Source organism: Sparus aurata, chromosome 1 (genome assembly GCF_900880675.1).
Source record: "Sparus aurata chromosome 1, fSpaAur1.1, whole genome shotgun sequence".
In the NCBI taxonomy this organism is placed as follows: domain Eukaryota; kingdom Metazoa; phylum Chordata; class Actinopteri; order Spariformes; family Sparidae; genus Sparus; species Sparus aurata.
The window spans coordinates 2,632,457-2,650,423 of NC_044187.1; the positions used below are offsets into that span (position 1 = coordinate 2,632,457).

The 17,967-nt window shown below is 46.5% G+C and overlaps 1 pseudogene; it reads right to left on the reverse strand.

The window, feature by feature from the left end:
• The window catches only part of LOC115574014 (NACHT, LRR and PYD domains-containing protein 12-like), a 32,756-nt pseudogene that overhangs the window by 5,209 nt on the left and 9,580 nt on the right, over positions 1–17,967 (reverse strand).

Here is a 17,967-nt window from a genome sequence, read left to right on the forward strand (position 1 = left end):
GGAGCGAGTTAAAAAAGGCCGCAGTTTTGCAAATCCTCTTCCCGATTTACATTGGAGTGAATGGAGCCGTTGAGAGCTGCTCTTGTCGGTTAGAGGCAGATAAATCCAAAATCATAAATCCTACCGATAAAGTATACACATTGGGAGAAAGAAGACACATGTGGCTACAACTCTGGAAAATATCAGTGTTTTTGAGTAAACAAAAACTGGGAGCGTCACTGAAATACAAATTTAAATACACAGGACTTGTGCCTACATTTTAAAGTTTGAATGATGTTTCTAGGTGAATGCATGCCAGAGCAGGAGATGTTTGAAAAACATAGCAGATTTGCGAGTTTTTTGACTTCATCCCGTTCATTCCTTATGGAAAGTCTTTCGCAGCTGTTCGCGTCTTATGTCGTAAAACATTGATATTCTAGAAAACTGAATAATAGCATACAGAGTCCGATCAAGCCGCACATTGAATGAGTGAAAAAATAATCGTTAAATGTAGTTTAAATGTTGGGAAATATACTGTGTGTGTGCGTTTGTGTGCATGTGAGTGCACACTTAAGCATGGCTGTGTGTGTGTGTGTACATCTCTCTCTGTCTGTCTGTCTCATGTGTGTCTACTGTCTGTCTGTCTGTCTGTCTGATGTGTGTCTATTGTCTGTCTGTCTGTCTGTCTGTCTGTCACTCTCTCTCTTGGCCCAGCTGATTTCAGCTGCTAGGTGACAGTTGACAAGGGCCTGTAGCAACGGACTGTGAGGGAGCTGATTCGAGAGTGATTTCTGCCTCACATCGGGGATGTCAAACTAGTGCTATATAGTCATATTCATACATGATATCGTCAAAATTTCTTCACGATCAAGCCAGAAAGGCCTTAACGAAAACACTCATTAAGTTTTGTGGTCCTAGCTTCAGAAATGTGGAAATGGCAGCGAGTTAAAAAAGGGTGCAGTTTTGAAAATCCTCCTCCCGATTTACATTGGAGTGCATAGGGCAGTTGGGACCTACTTTTGTTGGGTAGCGGTCGATAATTAAAAAACTGTAAATCCTACCGATAAAGTAGACATAGTAGGAGAAAGAAGACAAGTGTGGCTATAACTCTGGGAAATATCACTGTTTTCGAGCCTAATTTGTGGCCAGAATTGTCACGGAAAGAGAAAATTTATGAGATAAATTTTGAGTCTCAATCACTCTGTTAGTTGGCCCTCTCCACTTTGCTGCACGAACATTCCACCACACACAATCATTGAAAACCCTGAATTTGTCCAAAATCACTCACCGTCATTCAAGAATCACAGTTCAAAAACTACACATCAAAGGAAAAAAGTTAAAATAAAATACTCAGGACTTGTGCCTACATTTTAAAGCTGGAATGGTGTTTCTATGTGAAAGTATGCCAGAGCAGGAGATGTTTGAAAAACGTCGCAGATTTGCGACTTTTTTGACCTCGTCCAATTCATTCCTTATGGGACATTAATCGCAGTTTTTCGCGACTTACTGCTATAGAGGTGTCCATAGTGGGCTGGCGAGCACAGCCCACTAATAAACATACAATGACCACATCACATAAAGGCAAGTCTATACAAATGAGTTTTAAGAAGTGATTTAAAAGAATTTACTGATCCTGCAAGACTTATCTCCTCAGGCAGGGCGTTCCAAAGTCGAGAGGCCCTGATGGCAAAGGCACGATCACCTTTAATTTTTAGTCTCAACTTTGGAACAGTTAGGAGGGCCCTGTGATAATGAATGGAATAGAATATCTTTATTGTCATTGTAACAGGTACAACGAAATTAAGTGCAGTCCTTATTCAGTGCAAAACATCTGCTGAGGTAGAAGATGCATAAATAAATACCTAAATAAGACTACTGTATACATATTAACACTAAAAACACATAGGAGACACACCCATACATCCATACATTCACAGTCAAAAAATTGCACATAGCCCTTTAACAAAGGTAAGTGGTGGAGTTATGCTCAGGTTGCACTATTCAGTGCAATTATGGCTGTTGGATAAAAGCTGTTTTGTAGTCTGTTCGTTCTGGTTTTCATGGACCTGTATCTCCTGCCTGACGGCAGTAGTTTGAACAGTGTGTGACCAGGGTGTTATGAGTCCTGTGGGGGCCCACTCTTACCCTCTAAGTGCAGTCTGTCAGAAAGACCTTAATCTAAAAAAGGCAGGTGGAGTGTGGTATTCCAATGTCAGACAGTTTGGACACCAGTCTGTGGGGGAGGATGGTGTTAAAAGCAGAGCTAAAGTCTATGAAGAGCAGCCTAACATAGCTCCCCTGCTGCTCCAGGTGGGTCAGTGCAGCATAGGGCTGTCAAAACGAACTTCGCTATTCGAATACAATTCAAATTTTTTAAAAAATCAGAAGATTCGAGTGTGAAAAATTATGTTCTAACTTCTGCCTTAGCAACGACGCAAATCAAAGTCAACGTTGTGCTTCGTGACATTTGGCATTGTGCTTACAAGATGGCGGGGAGCAGCGTGCCAACAGACGCAGAGCTGGAAAGCATAACTCCATCCATCCATCCATCCATTTTCTTCCGCTTATCCGGGGCCGGGTCGCGGGGGCAGCTGCCTGAGCAGGGACACCCAGACTTCCCTCTCCCCGGATACTGCCTCCAGCTCTTCCGGGAGGACCCCAAGGCGTTCCCTGGCCAGCTGAGTGACATAGTCACACCAGCGTGTCCTGGGTCTTCCTCGGGGTCTCCTCCCGGAGGGACATGCCAGGAACACCTCCCGAGGGAGGCGTCCCGGGGGCATCCGAAACAGATGCCCGAGCCACCTCAGCTGGCTCCTCTCGATGTGGAGGAGCAGCGGCTCTACTCTGAGCTCCTCCCGGGTGACAGAGCTCTTCACCCTATCTCTAAGGGAGCGCCCTGCCACCCTGCGGAGGAAACTCATTTCGGCCGCTTGTATCCGGGATCTTATTCTTTCGGTCATGACCCAGAGTTCATGGCCATAGGTGAGGGTCGGAACGTAGATTGACTGGTAAATCGAGAGCTTCGCCTTTCGGCTCAGCTCTCTCTTCACCACGACAGACCGATACAAAGACCGCATTACTGCGGCCGCTGCACCGATCCGTCTGTCAATCTCACGCTCCGTCCTTCCCTCACTCGTGAACAAGACCCCAAGATACTTAAACTCCTCCACTTGAGGCAGGAACTCTCCTCCCACCTGGAGGGAGCAGGCCACCTTTTTCCGGTCGAGAACCATGGCCTCGGATTTGGAGGTGCTGATTCTCATCCCAGCCGCTTCACACTCGGCTGCAAACCGCCCCAGGGCATGCTGGAGGTCCCGGCTCGAAGGAGCCAACAAGACCACGTCATCCGCGAAAAGCAGAGATGAGATCCATTGGCTCCCGAACCAGATCCCCTCCGGCCCGTGGCTGCGCCTAGAAATTCTGTCCATAAAAGTAATGAACAGAACCGGTGACAAAGGGCAGCCCTGCCGGAGTCCAACATGCACTGGGAACAGGTCTGACTTACTGCCGGCAATGCGAACCAGGCTCCTGCTCCGGCAGTACAGGGACCGCACTGCCCTTAACAGAGGGCCCCCGACCCCGTACTCCCGGAGCACCCCCCACAGTATGCCACGAGGGACACGGTCGAATGCCTTCTCCAAGTCCACAAAACACATGTGGACTGGTTGGGCAAACTCCCATGAACCCTCGAGCACCCTGCGGAGGGTATAGAGCTGGTCCAGTGTTCCACGGCCAGGACGAAAACCGCATTGTTCCTCCTGGATCCGAGGTTCGACTATCGGCCGAATTCTCCTCTCCAGTACCCTGGAATAGACTTTCCCGGGGAGGCTGAGGAGTGTGATCCCCCGATAGTTGGAGCACACCCTCCGGTCCCCCTTTTTAAATAGGGGGACCACCACCCCGGTCTGCCAGTCCAGAGGCACTGTCCCCGACTGCCACGCGATGCTGTAGAGACGTGTCAGCCAAGACAGCCCCACAACATCCAGAGACTTGAGGTACTCAGGGCGGATCTCATCCACCCCCGGTGCTTTGCCACTGAGGAGCTTACGGACTACCTCAGTGACTTCGGCTTGGGTGATGGATGGGTCAACCTCTGAGTCCCCAGCCTCTGCTTCCTCAATGGAAGGCGTGTCAGTGGGATTGAGGAGATCCTCGAAGTATTCCTTCCACCGCCCGACGATGTCCCCAGTCGAGGTCAACAGCTCCCCACCTCCACTGTAAACAGTGTTGGTGGAGGACTGTTTCCCCCTCCTGAGGCGCCGGATGGTTTGCCAGAATTTCTTCCAGGCCGACCGGTAGTCCTTCTCCATGGCCTCCCCGAACTCTTCCCAGACCCGAGTTTTTGCTTCCGAGACTGCCCGTGCTGCCGCACGCTTGGCCTGCCGGTACCCGTCAGCTGCCTCAGGAGTCCCCCGGGCCAGCCAGGCCCGGTAGGACTCCTTCTTCAGCTTGACGGCAACCCTTACTTCCGGGGTCCACCACCGGGTTCGGGGATTGCCGCCGCGACAGGCACCGGAGACCTTACGGCCACAGCTCCGGACAGCCGCGTCAACAATGGAGGTGGAGAACATGGTCCATTCGGACTCTATGTCCCCAGCCTCCCTCGGGATCTGGTCAAAGCTCTCCCGGAGGTGGGAGTTAAAGATCTCCCTGGCAGAGGGTTCTGCCAAACGTTCCCAGCAGACCCTCACGATACGTTTGGGCCTTCCAGGTCTGTCCAGCTTCCTCCCCCGCCAGCGGATCCAACTCACCACCAGGTGGTGATCAGTTGACAGCTCAGCCCCTCTCTTCACCCGAGTGTCCAAGACATACGGCCGGAGGTCAGATGACACGACCACAAAGTCGATCATTGATCTCCGGCCTAGGGTGTCCTGGTGCCACGTGCACATATGGACACCCTTATGCTTGAACATGGTGTTAGTTATGGACAAACTGTGACTAGCACAGAAGTCCAGTAACAAAACACCACTCGGGTTCAGATCGGGGAGGCCGTTCCTCCCAATCACACCCCTCCAGGTAACACTGTCATCGCCCACGTGGGCGTTGAAGTCCCCCAGGAGAACGACGGAGTCCCCGGTTGGAGCACTCTCCAGTACCCCTCCCAGGGACTCCAAGAAGGCCGGGTACTCTGCACCGCTGTTCGGCCCATACGCCGAGACAACGGTGAGAGCCCTATCCCCGACCCGAAGGCGCAGGGAAACGACCCTCTCGTTCACCGGGGAGAACTCCAACACATGGCGGCTGAGCTGGGGGGCTATAAGCAAGCCTACACCAGCTCGCCGCCTCTCGCGGCGGGCAACTCCAGAGTGGAAGAGAGTCCAGCCTCTCTCAAGGAGTTGGGTTCCAGAGCCCAGGCTGTGCGTGGAGGTGAGACCGACTATTTCTAGTCGGTACCGCTCAACCTCCCGCACCAGCTCAGGCTCTTTCCCCCCCAGTGAGGTGACATTCCATGTCCCCATGGCTAGAGTCACCATCCGGGGATCGGGCCGCCGGGGCCCCCGCCCACGACCGCCACCCATATCCCTCTGCACCGGCCCCTTCTGAACCCTCCCGCGAGTGGTGAGCCCACGGGAGGGCGGGCCCACGTTGCTCGTTCGGGCTGCGCCCGGCCGGGTCCCGTGGGCAGAGACCCAGCCACCAGGCGCTCGCCTGCGAGCCCCAACCCCGGGCCTGGCTCCAGGGTGGGGCCCCGGTGACGCCGATCCGGGCGACGTGCACGTCCTTGGTAGTATGACTTTCATCAGGGGCGAGTGAACCGATCTTAGTCTGACCCGTCACCTAGGACCTGTTTGCCTTGGGAGACCCTACCAGGGGCATTAAGCCCCGGACAACATAGCTCCTCGGATCATTCAGGTGCTCAAACCCCTCCACCACGATAAGGTGCCGGTTCAAGGAGCATAACTCCTGAAAACTTAAAAAGCGTTGTGTGGAAACATTTTGGATTTTCATCAAGAAACAGGATGATTCAAGAAACCGTCATTTGCAAGTTATGCTGTAAGTCGTTAAAGTACCACTCGACTACGAGCAACATTAGTGCACACCTCGATTCAATGCATTACTCGGAGTACACAGAACAGTTAGCGACTGAGGAAGAGCCACGGTTAAAACAGGCAAGAATAACATTGTTTTTGCCTCCCTCATCTCGTTGTCTGCCAGCTGCTTGGCAAGAAGCGATAACCAAAAAGCTGACTGAGTTTATCTGCAAAGATATGAGGCCAGTTAACATCTGGCAAGGGGGCGGGTTTAAAGACCGTGTAAAGCAGCAAAAAAATTGTGTTATGAGTTTGTCACACAATAGGAACATGTATCATTGACCACCGAGCCAAATTTGAAAGATTAAAAAAATTGTTAAGTATATAGAATTAGGTCTCAAAATCAAGGAAAAACAAGCACTTCTTTCTGCTGTGAAATGCTGGGGAAACGTCAGTCAGAGGCACTGGACCGAGGCTGTTTTCTGGGGGAAAGTTCCCTGAAGTCTCGGTCAGGAGGGCTGGCTGTCGCAGTGATTTCTTTTTTACATATATGCACATACATGCACATACATATTCCCCCTCTCCCCCCGCACACATGCGCGCATACAGGCTTGATCGCAGTGTTTCCACATTCTAGACGAGAACCTGGTAGAGCTCAGTTCAGAGCTGATTAAGGCTAAAATAATAAAATTTTCAGAGTCAGATACCCTACACATATATCTATATATAAGATTCCTTATTACAGCAGAGCAAGTAGGTACACCAACATTAGCAACGTTTTGGCTAGCACTGCAGCTTCTAGGAGCTTTTAACAGCAACCTCATACTGTCATTGTAGGCCACTGTAAGTCTCCACATGCTGCCTTTTTTATAGCACCGCCACAAGTGGGCACTGTATAAAGGGGTACAAAAAGCTTTAAACAGGGAGGTCTTCACAGGCACTGAACACATACTGAATTTACGCGTCAACGTGTTTGCTTGTGCATACAGCTTTCGGCATTGTCTGTAAATGTCCTTGTCATCTGATAGATCATCGGTTATGTAATGACCTAAATATTTTGCCTCATTACACACTTTAAGGGCAATGTCAGACAGGAAGAAGTCAGGAAATACACATTTTCTGGCTTCTCTGCTTCTGACAATCATAATATTACTCTTTTTTACATTATATTTGATGTCAAAATCTATCCCATATTGTGAGTATATCCTCAATAGCTGTTGAAGACCAGCACTATATGGGCATAGAATCACTACATCATCTGCATACATAAGGTGGTTAATGAGAGAGTTACCAACTAAGCACCCTGTTCCACATTCATTTAACCGCAGTGATAGATCATCCATATAAATGTTGAAGAGAAACGGGGATAAAATTCCACCCTGTCAAACACAGTAGATATAGAGTTCCCCCATTTAACTCTCATCATTTGATGAGCATACCAGAAGACCAGAATTCTCACTATAAATCTAGGAACCCCTCTTTGATCTAATTTATTAAATAGTTTTTCATGATTAACACGATCAAACGCTTTAGAGGCATCAAAAAAACACAAAAATTTTGAAATTTTGCCTATTATATTTATATAAAATCTCCTTTAGGGCAAAAATACACATATCTGTGCCATGTTTACGTTTAAAACCAAACTGGTTATCAGTAGTCAGGATATATTGTTCCAGCCTAGTTAGTAAAATTTTCTCCAGCACTTTGGATAAAATGCTAGCTAAGGCTATAGGTCTGTAATTCTCAGAACTGTTTAATTTACCAGCTTTATCTTTAATAACAGGCACTAAAACAACAGATAGAATGGAGTCAGGTAGAATACCATGGACTAATAGCCCAGTAAAAAATGGCAAGCAGAGGATAGAGTTTTTTGCTAGCAAATTTTAAGTGTTCAGCAGTTATATTGTCCATACCGCATGCCTTATTATTTCCTAGCTTCATGACTTCCTCATAGACTTCCTGTATAGAAACAATTGCGTTTTCATTGTTATCTAAGCTCCCTACTGAATACAAATTGCTTTTAACACAGTTGAACAGATCAGAATAATGTTTCTGCCACAGCTGAGAAATTTCATCTGCACCACTTACTCCATCAATATTAGACAGAAGTGATGTTTGCAGTTGTTCATCATCCTAACTTCTTTCCAGAAATCATTGTGGCTATTGTTTTGCTTATGTGCAAGTGAATCAGCCCTCATTGTTTTCTCATTCCTTTTGATAAATCGAAGGGCATATTTAAAATTCGCATTTGCACATTTCTTAAGATCAAATAAGGGTCCAAATTTATTTCTACCTGACTCAACCCATGCTTTGAAAGCCCTTCTAGCCTCAACATGAAGCTCTTCTACTTAGTCACTCCAGCCTGGCTTTACATTATATACATTAGTCTTGAGTCTATAATAATGCTTACTGGAGGCAAGGAGAGACTCCACCATAGAGTTATATATAGAGCATAAGTCATTTCTATGTTGCAGGTTCTTACAATTCATATCACAGCATGCAGTGGCATCTTTTTAATACCTCCCAGAAAGGCGTCAGAGTGAGAAGTGTATTCTTTAAGATCCTCCTTAATGAAGTTAGACCAGTCTAGTTTCCCTGCATTTGTATTGCTATCCACAGGCAATAGCAAGGGTACACTGCATAGATTCAACAAAATAAAAAAGGGTATATGATCAGTAGTGGCCAGATCGTAAAAAATCTTCAGCTCATCTAAAGAGTCATGTGCATCAGCTGTGCATACACAGTGATAAAGCCATGAAGTAGTGTGCCAAGCATCACTGACATAAGTAAAGCTATTATCTGGCATGAGCACCTTGCTAGAGAGGATCAAACCACCATCAGAGCAAAACTACATTAAATGATTGGCAAATAGAGAGTTAACATCAGACACATCAGCATTCATATCTCCAACTACATAGATGCAGGTAGAAGCATTGTCCTGAATAAAAGACATGACACATGACATGATAACTATTAAGATATTCATCTTCATTTTGGTAGCACTCATATGGTGTATAGATGTTTAAGATAATGAACTTTTTGTCATTACAATTAAACTCTAATCCAACAGCCCAATCAACATCCAGTCTGACCACATTAACCAGCTGATCATATTTCTTATTCCATAAGATAGCAACACCACTTGGTATCCTGCCTTGTATTATTTTATTACTGAGGTCAGTAGTGGATTCACCAGCCCCATAAAAGTCTTTGTGTACAGAATTGAGTCTGTCCAAATCTTGTTTGGCTAGGAATGTCTCTTGAACACACAGAATATCACAGGTCTCCAAGAGTTTGTCCACAACAACGCAACGTGATTTGTCCGCATCACTGTGGCCAACACGCAGCCCTTGTGCATTCTATGACACAACACTGATTTTCATTTAGCAAATAGTTGACTATGCCGCCTTTACTGGCTACTGACATTTGCCCGATCGAGTGCCAGGCTGTGACTCACATGTGGAGCTGCAGGTGTATTCACAGAGTGCTGCAGGTCACTCACCTCCAGTGGACCGCAGGCCTCACCGCCATTAGCTCTGGGTCTTCGAGCCTCATAATAACATCGGACATAGGTCCCAGCCGGCCAAAATTGTGGGTCATACATATCAGCAACTTCATTACATTCGGCAGTGATATGAAACGAGCTGAATCTGTTCCGGCTCGAATCAATCTTCCGGTATGACACTGAATTATTGCACAGCTTCTCAGTCAAATACTTACTTAAAGTTTCAGCATCAAGATTAGGGAAGAATCTGGTAGCAAATACACTCACCAATTTGGTTTTCACTACTTGGATGTTACTTTCAGTGCCAGTACCAATTATCCCCATTTTCTTCTGCCCTTGTTTCTAGTGGGCTTGAGCAGCACTGGGTTCAGGCCGCACCGCTGTGTTTGGGACACCGGCGTTTGTAACGTTGCTTTGTGGGATATTTCTTTGTATTTAGTTGAGTGAAGGACCTGTGTAGTTGTCAGACTGTCAGACCGACATGCCCTCGCTCCGCACCTCCGGATTATCCGTTCACACTGGGGCGGCTCACCAATAATGCAGCCCTGATACTACCGCCACATACCGCAGGTGGGAGCCCCTGGCAGCAGGACGGAGAGGGTCAGCTGCAGCGGCGGCGGCCACATTATGCCGGTGCCACTTGCTGTCAGCAGGAGGAGAGGATGCAAGCCTGGGACGGAGAGGGTCGGTTCGTGAGGATCCCAGTGACCAGCATCAACGGACTCTGCAGAAATCCAGACATTACCTGGTGATAGTTGCTGAAACTATCAGGGGTAAAGTGGATACTGCAGAGAGGTGTTGGTGGTGATGTTTAACTCCCCACAGTAACGTTAGCTCCTCTTGACAAAATCGATCCACCATTTCCTTACGTTGTCATCCGAAGGAAACTTAAATAAGCTAACAGCGCCGTCACCCTGCACACTGTGGCATCCAGGAAAGATGCACAAGCGATGTGGAGGAGACATGACTGGTTAGCTGACTGGTTGGCTGGTTAGCTAGCTGCAAACTATTGTAAGCAATGCTATCCAAGACTGGAGAGCAAGTAGAAGAACCGCTGAAGCTGACGCGCTGAACGTATTTATACCACTTCCGCAGCAGGGCCGGGTTTATGCAAATCGTAACGCGGCCCTATGATTTGCATGATTTCTAACCCGCCCATTAAATCCTGAACACAGAAATGTTGAAAAACAGTTTGTGAGCCTAGCTCGAAAATTAAATTCTACATGGCCGAATGGCTTTTACATGTTTTAAGTAAACACATTTTTGACCTGTTTAATGTGTTTAGAAGAAAATGGCTGATTTTGCTTTACACAGAGTTTAAGGAGTTCATCCACGAGACTGAGCCACGGTACACGATTCCCTCTCGTGGGACCATTACCAACAGAATTGTGAAGCTTTATGATACCACTAATAATAACATCCGTGAAATGATAAGTGGACAATTGATCGCCCTAACCACAGATGGATGGACGTCAGTGGCCACGGACTCATATGTGACGGTCACAGCACATTTTATAAATGAGAACTGGGAAATGAAAGATATTGTTCTCGAAACGACAGAATTAAAAAATAGCCACACTGCCGAGAATGTTGCCCAGGTCATAGATAACATCCTCAGAGAGTACAACATCAGTCATGAGTCAGTTCTTGCCATCACCACAGACAACGCTGGCTGTGAGGAGGGGGCTGGCAGTGCAAGCTATTGAAACTCCGCTCAGCAGACTTAAGGCCACAGCACTGCATTTTAACAAGTCGCCCATGGACAGCTATCTCCTAGAAGCTAAACAGAAGCTGTTTGGAGTTATACCTGCCCAGCTTATCAACGACTGAGCAACTTGGTGGAATAGCACGTACGATATGGTGTGTTGGGCAGCTTAGCAGCAAGCTGCAGTTACAGCTGTTTTCATGGAAAAGAAACTGTGTCGTCTGGAGTTGAGTATTAGGAGTATTAGTGACTGGTCCCTCATGGAGCAGGTGAGAGCGGTGCTTAAACCATTCAAAGTGGCGACTGAGGTTTGTCTAATGTGACAATGTCTGTACCGTTTTTAATGTAACACAGAACACTGTTCGTAAACATATCCAGTTCTGGATGTTTGAGAATGTCCCAGCAGGTCCTGTCTAAGCAGTCCTGTAGCTGCTGAGAGGCTCCATCAGGCCATGTTGTAAACGTCTTTGTGCTGGTTGGAGCAGCTTTCCTGAGGGGGGTGTACGCTGGGAATGAAAGCAGTGACAGGTGGTCGGACTGGGCCAGGTGTGGTAGTGGGCTGACCAGTGTATTAGCTCCTCTGGTTGCACACTTAACGTGCTGATGGAATTTTGGGAGCAGCGCTTTTAAGTCCATGTGGTTGAAGTCCCCCACAATGATAAACACTGCATAAGGATACCTGCTTTGCTGACTGCTATTGCTGCCATTTAAAAGTCTGAGAGCTGTGTTAGTGTTAGCATCCAGTGGAATGTACACAGCAGTGATCAGGACTACAGTAAACTCTCGTGGGAGATAAATGGGACGACATTTGATAGTCACATACTCCAGGTCTGGGGAGCAGTGACGGTCTAAATTCACTGTGTTAGTGCACCAGGTGTTGTTGACGTACACACACAGTCCCCCTCCTCTGCTCTTACCGGAGTTACAAGTCCTATCCTGGCGCTGAACGGTGTAGCCTGCTAGCTGAATAGCTAGGTCAGGGATGAGTGAGTGAAGCCAGGTTTCCGTGATCAACAGGATGCAACTGTCTTTGAAAGCATTGTTTGTTGCAACCTGAAGCCTTAGGTCATCCATTTTATTAGTGAGCGATCTTGCATGGTGAGGAAAATGCTGGGAAGCCGTGGTTTGTATGGCTCCCTCCGTAGCCTTGGTAGCGCACCGGCCCTGCAACCCCGCTTTTGTTTCCTCTCCCTCAGCCGCCTTCTCTGCCTGCCCCCTGGGTTGGTAATCCATGTAGAGCCGGGGCGCCTTGCGATGTCTGGAGGAATGTGTGGGGGTAGGGGTTGGAGAGTTGGGTTCTTTTAACTTTATTCTCCTGATTTTATTTGATGTTTCTCTTTTTCTGTACATCTCTAAATAAGGGTTGATTTGATTTGATTTGAATGTTGTGTGAGCGGAGAAAATTGGCGGAAATGCTCTGCTTGCTGCAAACCCCAAGCTTAAGGAGATCCTGTCTACCGTAGTTGTTTTTCGCACAACAGAAAGACTGGATGCACAACAACATGCACACACAATGTAGAAAGTACCGACAAGGAAAGCACTGAGCCGCTGCAACTACGTGCGTCGCCATCATGACACCTATTGACTAATATTGTTGGGGGGGTGAACAATATAATTTCTGTTTTGGAGATATTAGGCTGTAAGAAATTTTGGGCCATCCAACTGTTAACATCTTTAAGACAATCTAAGATAGCAGCTAGGCCCTTCAGGGTCACTGGGCCTTAGCGGAAGGTATATGTGTGTCGTCTGCATAGCAATGGAACAATACATTATGGTGTTTAATAATCTGGCCAAGTGGGAGCATATAAATAGAAAATAAAATCAGACCTAAAATAGAACCTTGCGGTACACCACAGGTAATTCGAGTTTTATCTGAGGAATAATTACTTGTGGTGAACGAAAAGGTTCTGTCTAAAAGGTAAGAATAAAACCAACTAAAAGCAGCATCCTTGACATGACACGCCGCTGCAGCCTCACTTGACAAGCAAGTGAGAAGTTCATTCTGGTACTGTTTTCACTGTTATCATCAGTGCTGCTGGTTCAGACTGTGAATCAACAGTCCTCAGCTTGTCAGCTCTTGTTGTCTGTTCATACCTGAAACAGTTCGGCAGCTTCACTCCTGAGTCTCCTGGATGATTGTAGGTCAGGTCCAGCTCTCTCAGATGGGAGGGGTTGGATCTCACAGCTGAGGCCAGAGAAGTACAACCTTTCTCTGTGATCAGACAGGCTGACAGTCTGGAGACACACACACACACACACACACAGAACAATGTATATTTATCAATGTGTAGAGACAGACATTCTGTGAATTCTGTATGTCGGTCCTGGGAGAAGGATCCTTCTCTTCCTGATGTTTTTTCCCCTGTTAAAATATTTCTTTTACAATATGGGAAGTTTGCCTCAGAGTCGAGGATGCCGCTCATGGTACAGATTATAAAGCCCACTGAGGCAATGTGAAAATTATATTGGTCTTCATAAATAGAATTGACAGCAGATGTGATGTGACATCATAAAAATATTTAAAATGCAGTCAGCTGCACTGGAAAAGCTCTAAATAATTATTCATCAGCAAGATCAATCTTGGAAACAGCAGTGACATAATTAATGTTTTACAAATGACCAAACACAACAAATGTTTATGCAGTTGTGCTCACATTTGTACTACCTGAAGGAACAAGTGCCAACAGCTTGAATTTCCAGCTGTACTTCCTTGAAGGACTAAATAGATGGAACCAGGACCGTCAAGCTGCATCCCTGACAGTCAAGCCTCCCTCCCTGCTCAGCTACTCTGGAGACCTTGTTCACTGTGTGAACACACGGTGTCAAGGTGCCTGGAAGGAAGCTGGTCCTTTCTTTTCAGCCACCTGCTTTTTACACTGGTTAGTTGCAGCTTTCCATCACGATGAAGCTAATTTTGAAGCTTTTGTGAAAGCCAATTTTTCTCTCTCTGTTATTTTCTTGTCTGTCCCAGGGGAGCTAATTGGTACCTATTCCATCAGACAGGAAAGGCCTTACAGGTTGTACATCCTGAGGAAACTGATCAGATGCTGGAGGATGTCGAAGCTGAGGAAAAGCTAGAAGATGAGGGCTTTGAAGATACTGGCTTTGACCCATATGTTGAAGTTCTGGACCGGTCCTCTGACCCCTCACCTGTCACCAGCAGCCCTGCCCACATTCCTCCCACCTCTCTGAAGGCCTTTGCTAGTCCTGCAGCACCAGCTGCAACTGCTTGTCCTTCCCTGTCACCACCCACCACCCTAACGGCACCTCAAGAGCAGCTGGTAAATGTTTTTATGTGACATATCATCTTTTGTTCGGTGTGTATAGTGGCGGCAACAGAAGGAGGTCCGGCCCCAGTGCCCTAATCTTTAATACGGTCCGGTACACAACATGCCAACTTATCCTTGCGTGCGGCAAAGAAATCCCTGCTCATGATGAATGGATGGCCGGTTCGCTTTTCACCCGACTACAGCGCCTACACTGTCAAGTGATGTCAAGCTTTCACCCAAGCCATGAACATGGCCCGGGCTGAATGAATGGAGTTCTTCCTGCTCTACCCCGCCATACTCAAAGTCAAAGCTGCTGGCAAAACGGAGGCTTTCCAGTCCGTGGATGAGGCCAAGAGCTTGGAGCCTGGACAATCGGACGAAGCTGTTGGCTAACCATATCCAGTTGGAACTGAATCAGCCTGCATGGTGCCCAGACTTAAATGCTGACCATCACTACGAGCTCCTGCCACAGTACGGGTGTGTTAATTCTGAGAGAGCCACAGGTTTTTACTTTTATTTTCCCTTTATGATTAGCGAGATTTTCCTTCTCTAAGAACAGTACTGGGCATACCACCACTTTCTTTTAGTGCTTTGTCTTAGACAGAGTCTTTTTACTGTTCATATACCTGGTTAGCCAGTTAATCACTGCCAGCAAGCATGATGAGGACAATCTTACTGGACTAGTGCAGCACTTCAAATTTATGTTTACTATGGACACAAGACTTTGTTATCTCTGCTGGAGGCAGCTTACTCTGGACTGATTTTAACGGTTCTGTTTATCACCCGCTGGGTGTAAGGTTAAAGTTTGAACCTTTGTGGCCCCATGTTCACACTAGATCACGGATCAACACATCAGGATTTTAGTATTTTTTCTTGGTTCAGTTTTTTAGCCTCCCTGTTCATGGGGTATTGTGTGTGTGGCATACAGAGCCATCAGTGGTGCATTATTACTATTTACTTTTAACATTTAACATGATTTCCTTTTAGCACAGCTGATGTTCAGACGGTGGTGAAAATTGTCTGTGTGTTTTATGGTGAGAAAAGGTTGGTTTATGGTATGAAAAATGCAGTGTTATCTAGCAGTATGCAGTGTCTAACTCCGACCAGCAGATGGCGCGGTTAGTACACTGTGTGTATTCAGGAACAAGGGAAGTCTCGTGTGAATAAGTTCTCCTAACTCCTTTTTTTCAGCCAGACATAAATCATTCTCAAGGATAGATTTTCTTTTCACTTCACCACAATTTTTTCCAAAAGTCATTGATGCTGCTTGCTACTTATTTATCAGACCACAAGGGAGTTTTTTCCTGTGCAACCTTGGGCTGCCTATCCAAACGCAGCTAGGTGGCGCTTTAACACCACACTGTTAAAAAATTATGATTATAGATCTCAGTTTTTTGACTTCTGGTATGAGATGCACAGGGTAGACGCGCGCTCAATTTGCTCCCACTACCGATCTTTTGAGTACCTTTTGAAGCCTCAGATTTTTCAGTATATTTTGTCTCAAACTGTTTGCAACAGGTTTTTAGAGCTGTACTGATTACTTAACAATGTCAAAGTCCAAAGGAAAAACCTCTGAAAAGGACAAGGAAACTTCGCCAGCTGCTAGCATAACTTTGTCCAAGATTAGCTTGTTACTGGAGGAGCACAGGGCGGCTCTGGCGGCTGATTTCAAGTCATCCTTCGATTCACTGTTCCTTGTTGATGTCCTCGGCACGAAGACCCTCACTTCACCCCCTGAGCTGGACCTGGCGCACCGGAGCCTCGCACCCAAACCTGCGCCGGGAGGCAGACCACTGCCCGTCATCCTATTTTTTCAGTGCATGTAGTTTCGTGATGGGTTTTTGTGCCTCATCTCGATCTGTAGACTGTGTTTTCTGCCCCTGACACTCGCCATATAGGCTGACTGATACCAAGATATGTGGCCTTGCCTTCTGGCTCATTATTATACTTTTAAAATATTCATTTTATGAATTTGTTGTATCGATTGTTTTGTATAATATATATTTATAATATATATATATATATATATATATATATATATATATATATATATATATATATATATATAAATAAATGATTTATTGTGTATATGTTTATGTTATATAATATGTTTTTCTTCATCACTTCACTCTATGTATTATTATTTTTCTATATATTTTGGAACAGATTGACCGCAGAGTTACGACTGCCATAAGCTCATGTTCAGCTGGCCGTTACATTGGCTGAGCCTTAATGTGCGACTGTTATGATTGTTATGTTTTTTGCTCGAGGTATTTAAAAAGGTTTAACTTTGTTCTTAAAGTTCACTAACGTTATGTTGTGGGAATCGAGCGTTGGGTTTAAGGAAGTATTAAGATATGCTGATCTATGTATCAGAGAGTTGTGGGTTGCTGTCCTCTGCAGCAACTTCACTGGGGTTTGGGCTAAGGGGAGGGGTTTATCTTCTGGCTGTGTGTTGTTACCTGCGTGCTGCTCCTGCAGCTTGGCATGCTTGGCCCAGTCAGGCACCCTCTTTCATCATGCTGCTGACTTGTGGGCAGAGGGCGCCAGTCATGGGGGGAGAGATGTACTGGCACAACATCCACCCAGGCCCCCTAATATCACTGTATGTTAAGTTCTAATTCCTTGACAACACCTAGGGGTGCTTTAAGATTTATTAGTTGGAATGTTAAGGGGCTGAACTCTCCTGTAAAGGGTAACACAGTGCTTAACTATCTGAAACAGCTTAACACTAAAATTGCCTTTCTACAGGAAACTCATCTCAAGCCATCAGATCACCTTAAGCTCAGTAGGAGGTGGGTAGGCCAGCTCTACCACTCCTCCTTCTCAAGTAAGGCTCGTGGTGTTGCAATTCTTGTCAATAAATCAGTAAACCCGCTTTTTCTGTCCACGGTCATATCAGACCCTAATGGGCGCTTTGTTATAATTTCAGGGAAAATTTGTGGCAATAATCTGACTTTGGCAAATGTGTATGGTCCAAATTGGGACGATGAGGATTTTTTCGAAACCTTATTTTTCTCCCTTCCTGATTTACATTCCTGCCAGCTCATTCTCGGTGTCGACTTTAACTGTTGTCTTGATCCCTCACTTGACTGCTCGTCTAACAAGCCCTGACGCGTTCCCCCTGGCGCTTTAGTTCGCTACTTCTTCGCAATTCCAGTTGTGTTAATACTATCAACAGTCACATTGACCTCTTTATTTCCACTATTGTTGATTCGACTGTGTCTGCGGCAACAATCTGGGAGGCATGCAAAGCCTATTTAAGGGGAGAAGTAATATCCTACTCTGCAGCATCGCGTGGCAGTCGGGGACAGTGCCTCTGGACTGGCAGACCGGGGTGGTGGTCCCCCTATTTAAAAAGGGGGACCGGAGGTTGTGTTCCAACTATCGGGGGATCACACTCCTCAGCCTCCCCGGGAAAGTCTATTCCAGGGTACTGGAGAGGAGAATTCGGCCGATAGTCGAACCTCGGATCCAGGAGGAACAATGCGGTTTTCGTCCTGGCCGTGGAACACTGGACCAGCTCTATACCCTCCG